Raw genomic sequence first — 6,661 nt, 5'->3', positions numbered from 1 at the left:
AGGGAAGAAATACTAAAAATTAATGAGAATATAATTAAATTCAATAAAGAAAATAGGAAGTAATGGAAGTATGAATGTTAGCCAAAGGCAAGGAAAAATGGAATATTTTAAAATTCATATTTGGCAAAATAAAATACATATAAACACAAAGAAAAGCATAACACTAATGACATTACCATGCACATTATGAAATATGTAGTATCCAGATGAATCCCATAAGGAATAAAAGATATAACTCCTGAGCAAGGTGCATTTACCATGCATGCAAGTTAGATTTAATATTAATAATGAAACCTGTCACACTAACTGATGAAAATAGAGAAAATACGATTACCTGCATGGAACAGGAGATGATTTGGTGATTTAGTGAATAAGCATAGCAGCAAAAATCAATCCAAGATACCTTTACTGATAACAAATAAAAAGGATTTCTTGAATCTTACAGAGATCAGCTACCAAAAACTATTACAAAGTGGATTCCTAAAAGAGGGAAGTTGAGATGCTTATGAACTCTATTCTTTTAAATAATTTATCAGAAATTCATGCCATTAGGGTAAACACGAGGGAAAAGGCAACCTAATGAATTGTGTAAAGATCTTGAAGCAGGAGTGATCATTGCAGCACAGCAAGATAAGCTGCTGCTTAGGATGCCTGCATCCAGTATTGTAGCTGTATTTCATGTCCGGTTTACTCCTATTCTTATCCATTTTCTTGTTAATGCCCTTGGGAGACAGCAGATGACTCAAGTACCTGAGTCCCTGCCATCCACATAGGTGACTGGGATGGAATCTCCTAGCTTTAGCCTTGCTCACTCCTGACAGTAAAGGATCTCTCAATCTCTCTCTCTCTTTCCCCCTCTCTCTTTCTCTCTGAATTTCAAGAAAATGAAAAAAATAAACATTATGAAAAATCACCAAACAAGAAGCAAAACCATCAATATTTGCAAATAAATAACCTATAAATTTTTATAAATAAGAATGTTTACCTGGGCCAGTGCTGTGGCTCAGCGGGTTAAAGCTGGCCTGAAATGCCAGCATCCCATATGGGCACCGGTTCTAGTCCCAGCTGCTCCTCTTCCTATCCAGCTCTCTGCTATGGCCTGGGAAAGCAGTAGAAGATAGCTCAAGTGCTTGGGCCCCTGTATCCACATCGGAGACCCGGAAGAAGCTCTTGGCTCCTGGCTTCGGATTGGCGCAATTCCGGCCATTGCTGCCATCTGGAGAGTGAACCAGCAGATGGAAGACCTCTCTCTCTGTCTCTACCTCTCTCTGTACCCTGTCTTTCAAATAAATAAAAATAAAAATCTTAAAAAATAAAATGCTTACCAAGGTGATTAGATGTATAATTTGTAATTTTGTAAAATAGCTACAAATGAAAATTATAATTTTTAATTGATACAATTTACATAATAACAAGTTGTGAGATCTGTAGGAATATAGCTAATCAAGAAAGTGCAAAATCTCATTGTAAAATGAAAAAGGAAATATTGAAGGACTTTTAAAAAAAACAAAATAGGTGAGAGAATATACTTTCATTCTCTGTAAAGCATCTCAAAATTTTATACATGTATTTTTATTTAAATTTGGGGGTTTTTAATGTCAATAAAATCCCACTAAAAAACTCATGGTGGAGCAGATATTTAATCTAACAATTAAAATGCCTGAAGCGTGTCACAGGGCCTTTCAATACCTGGCTCTGGCCTCTGCTAATGCAGAGCCAGAGAGGCAGCAGTGATGCCCAGGCAGCTGGTTCTCTTGCCACCTCTTACTACCTACCTGGAGGACCTGTTCTGAATTACACTCCTAGCTTCTGCCTTGCCCAGCCTTACCATGTGGGCATTTGGGAAGTGTACCAGCAGATGTGAGTCAGTATCTCTCTCTCATTCTCTGCCCTCATAAATACTTTTTTTATTTAGTAAATATAAATTTCCGAAGTACAGCTTATGGATTACCTTGGCTCTACCCGATAATTACCCTCCCACCCGCAACCCTCCCATCTCCCACTCCCTCTCCCATTCCATTCACATCAAGATTCATTTTTAATTATCTTTATATACAGAAGATTAATTTAGTATAGATTAAGTAAAGATTTCATCAGTTTGCACCCACACAGAAACACAAAGTGAAAAAATACTGTTTCAGTACTAGTTATAGCATTACTTCACATTGGACAACACATTAAGGGCAGATCCCACATGAGGAGTTAGTACACAGTGATTCCTGTTGTTGACTTAACAATTTGACACTCTTGTTTATGGCGTCAGTAATCTCCCTAGGCTCTAGTCATGAGTTGCCAAGGCTATGGAAGCCTTTTGAGTTTGCCAACTTCGATCTTATTCTTTTTTTTTTTAACTTTTATTTAATGAATATAAATTTCCAAAGTACGATTTATGGATTACAATGGCTTCCCCCCAATACCGTCCCTCCCACCCACTACCCTCCCCTTTCCCACTCCCTCTCCCCTTCCATTCACATCAAGATTCATTTTCGATTATCTTAATATACAGGAGATCAGCTTAGTATACATTAAGTAAGGATTTCAACAGTTTGCTCTCACACAGAAACATAAAGTGAAAAATAATAGATGATTTTTTTAAAATGATGATGAAATCAGATCAGACCTATTGTCATGTTTAATCCCAGTGAGAGTCAAGTTGGGAGTTGAAAATTTCTTTTTTTTTTTTTTACAGAGGATCAGTTTAGTATACATTAAGTAAAGATTTCAACAGTTTGCACCCACATAGAAACACAAAGTGAAATATATTGGAAATATATTGTTTGAGTACTCGTTATAGCATTAAATCTCAATGCACAGCACATTAAGGACAGAGATCCTACATGAGGAGTAAGTGCACAGTGACTCCTGTTGTTGACTTTACCAATTGACACTCCTGTCTATGGCATCAGTAGTCTCCCTATGCTCCAGTCATGAGTTTCCAAGGCTATGGAAGCCCTCTGAGTTCTCCGATTCTTATCTTGTTTAGACAAGGTCATAGTCAAAGTGGAGGTTCTCTCCTCCCTTCAGAGAAAGGTACCTCCTTCTTTGAAGACCTGTTCTTTCCACTGGGATCTCACTCACAGAGATCTTTTGCCAGAGTGTCTTGGCTTTCCATGCCTGAAATACTCTCATGGGCTTTTCAGCCAAATCCGAATGCCTTTAGGGCTGATTCTGAGGCCAGAGTGCTATTTAGGACATCTGCCATTCTATGAGTCTGCTGAGTATCTCACTTCCCATGTTGGATCACTCTCCCCTTTATTTATTCCATCGGTTAGTGTTAGCAGGTACTAGACTTGTTTATGTGCTCCCTTTGACTCTTAGTCCTTTCATTATGATCAATTGTGAACTGAAATTGATCACTTGGAATAGTGAGATGGCATTGGTACATGCCACCTTGATGGGATTGAATTGGAATCCCCTGCTATGTTTCTAACTCTACCATTTGGGGCAAGTCAGTTTGAGCATGTTCCAAATTATACATCTCTTCCCTCTCTTATTCCCACTCTTATGTTTAACAGGGATCACATTTCAGTTAATTTTCAACACTTAAGAATAACTGTGTATTAATTACAGAATTAAACCAGTCATATTAAGTAGAACAGTCAAAAAAACTACTAAGAGGGATAATGTATTAAGTTGTTCATTAACAGTCAGGGCTATGCTGATCAAGTCACCGATCTTATTCTGACAGGGTCATAGTCAAAGTGGAAGTTCTCTCCTCCCTTCAGAAAAAGGTACCTCCTTCTTTGATGTCTCTGTTCTTTCCACTGGAATTTTGCACACAGAGATCTTTCATTTAGGTTTTTTTTTTTTTTTCTTTTTTGCTGGAGTGTCTTGGCTTTCAATGCTTGAAATACTCTCATGGGCTCTTCAGCCAGATCCGAATGCCTTAAGGGTTGATTCTGAGGCCAGAGTGCTATTTAGGACATCTGCCATTCTATGATTCTGCTGTGTATCCCGCTTCCCATGATGGATTGTTCTCTCCCTTTTTGATTCTGTCAGTTAGTATTAGCAGACCCTAATCTTGTTTGTGTGATCCCTTTGACTCTTAGACCTATCAGTGTGGTCAATTGTGAACTGAAATTGATCACTTGGACTAGTGAGATGTCATTGGTACATGCCACCTAGATGAGATTGTGTTGGAATTCCCTAGCACAATTCTAACTCCACCATTTGGGGCAAGTCCGATTGAGCATGTCCCAAATTGTACATCTCCTCCCTCTCTTATTCCCACTCTTATATTGTACAGGGATCACTTTTCAGTTAAAATATAAACACCTAAGAATAATTGTGTGTTAATTACAGAGTTCAACCAATAGTACTAGAACAAAACAAAGAGAAAATACTAAAATGGATAAAGTGTTACATTGTACATCAACAGTCAGGACAAGAGCTGATCAAGTCATTGTTTCACATAGTGTCCATTTCACTTCAACAGGTTTCCCCTTTGGTGCTCAGTTAGTTGTTGCCCATCAGGGAGAACATATGATATTTGTCCCTTCGGGACTGGCTTAATTCACTCAGCATAATATTTTCCAGATTCCTCCATCTTGTTGCAAATGACCGGGTTTCATAAATAAATTTTATAAACTTATGCCTTCTTCGTTTTAAGGAACGTGAGACTTTAAAACCATGTAACAGTAATGAGCCAAGTAGGGCCAAACCATTTTTAAAGAAAACAAAAATAGCATAAAGGCATGTATCCAGTGTAGTATTATCCAGAAATAAGATGAAACATTTAATCAGGAATTTGGAAATAATTGGTTTAGGAAAAGGAAATAGACAAATGGAATAGTAGAGAAAACAAGAATATTTTCACTCGTCTGTAGAAATCTGATGTACAAAAATGTTTGCTTTGCTAGTCATTATTGACAGATAAGTGTATGGATTAATCATGCTGGGCACGTGGAAAGAAACTCCACAACTGTATTATCTCACATGATACAGAGATTTTAAGTTTAGGTAGATTAAAAATTAATTTACATGTGAATAAAAAACATTTTAGAAGGAAAATTAGAAAATATCTTTATGATCTAAGGCCAATGAAAGGCTTCTCATTATAAGATGTCAAATGTAAAACAGGTAAGTGGATGCATTAAATCTAAAAATGTATTTTATTAATTCAACAAGTTTTCCTCAAGCACTTTGTATGACAAGCATTTCTGGGCTGCAGATACACCAGTGAAGAAAAATATGCAAGAAACTTATACTCATGAAGTTTATTTTCTAGTGAGATTTTTTTTTTTTTTTTTACAGGCAGAATGGACAGTGAGAGAGAGAGACAGAGAGAAAGATCTTCCTTTTGCCATTGGTTCACCCTCCAATGGCCGCCGCGGCCAGCGCGCTGCGGCCTGTGCACTGCACTGATCCGATGGCAGGAGCCAGGTTCTTCTCCTGGTCTCCCATGGGGTGCAGGGCCCAAGCACTTGGGGCATCCTCCACTGCACTCCCTGGCCACGAAGAGGAGCAACCAGGACAGAATCCGGCACCCTGACCGGGACTAGAACCTGGTGTGCTGGTGCTGCTAGGCGGAGGATTAGCCTATTGAGCTGCGGCGCAGGCCTTCTAGTGAGATATTTGCAATACACATACATAACCTCCAAAGAATTAATAGCTATATGTATATCTTTCAAAAGTCATTTTCAAAAAGGCCAAACAACCACATAGAAAAATGGCCTGAAGTCATACACTTCTTTTCTACAAACAGGGAAATTAAATTACCACTAAAACTTAATGTATTTTTACTTAATTACAATCAAGAGAAAATGAAACCAAATATGATAGCATCTTATACTCACTTGCTTGGTCAAATGACGATCAAGGCAAAATTCCAAATATTTGTGAAATCATGAAATAAATGTAATTTTTAGAAACTGATGATAGGAATATAAATTTTGAAGCATATTAGGAAAACATTCAGTTTTACCTTGTGAAGGTGAAGACATGTATAGGCATTGACTTTTCAATTCCATGCTTAGCAAAACATCATGAGCCACATGGATGTTCAAATCACTAGTGCTTGTTACAGTAGAAACCTGAAAATTACCCTAATGGTTGGAGATAGATATGTTTATTTATACAGTGGAAACTTTAAGGCAGTGAAATTAAACATACTACTAATAAATAATTTTAAAAATGTATTTTGAATAATTAATAGTAAATGAAATATACAAGTTGAGGAAGAAAATGTGTAGTAGAACAGCCATGTGAAGTGTATAAGCTTGGTGTAAACTGGCTATGAGAATAGAACTTTCATAAAGGTGTGTCTCCACTTTGTTTTGATGTTCTTGAATCTCAGACACCCACATAGGACACAGCACACAGGGATTATTACTAGATTCATGAAATAGAAGAATGAATCAACATTTGCTTTTACTGCATGAGTATTAAAGCTTCTTCTTTTAAATATGTAAAAATAAAAATGAGTTCCACACTGTTTTTTTTCCCCTGTGGAGAGGGATGGGGTACGAATTGAAACATGTCCAGAGAGAGGCCATATTATTGGTTTAGCCCTCTTTATTATTGCAAGGGATATACACAGATGTAGACTTTTTTAATTTTACATAGTTTATATCAATGTATGTGTACCAAAAGTTAATACATCATATTTATTTTTTGTTATCATATACTATTTATTTGTACTTTTTGGAAACTGAAAAGTCAA

This window comes from Oryctolagus cuniculus, chromosome 1 (genome assembly GCF_051225735.1).
Source record: "Oryctolagus cuniculus isolate XC-2025 breed Fujian yellow rabbit chromosome 1, ASM5122573v1, whole genome shotgun sequence".
In the NCBI taxonomy this organism is placed as follows: Eukaryota; Metazoa; Chordata; class Mammalia; order Lagomorpha; family Leporidae; genus Oryctolagus; species Oryctolagus cuniculus.
The sequence above is the reverse complement of the archived record's forward strand: the minus strand, read 5'-3'. Positions refer to the sequence as shown.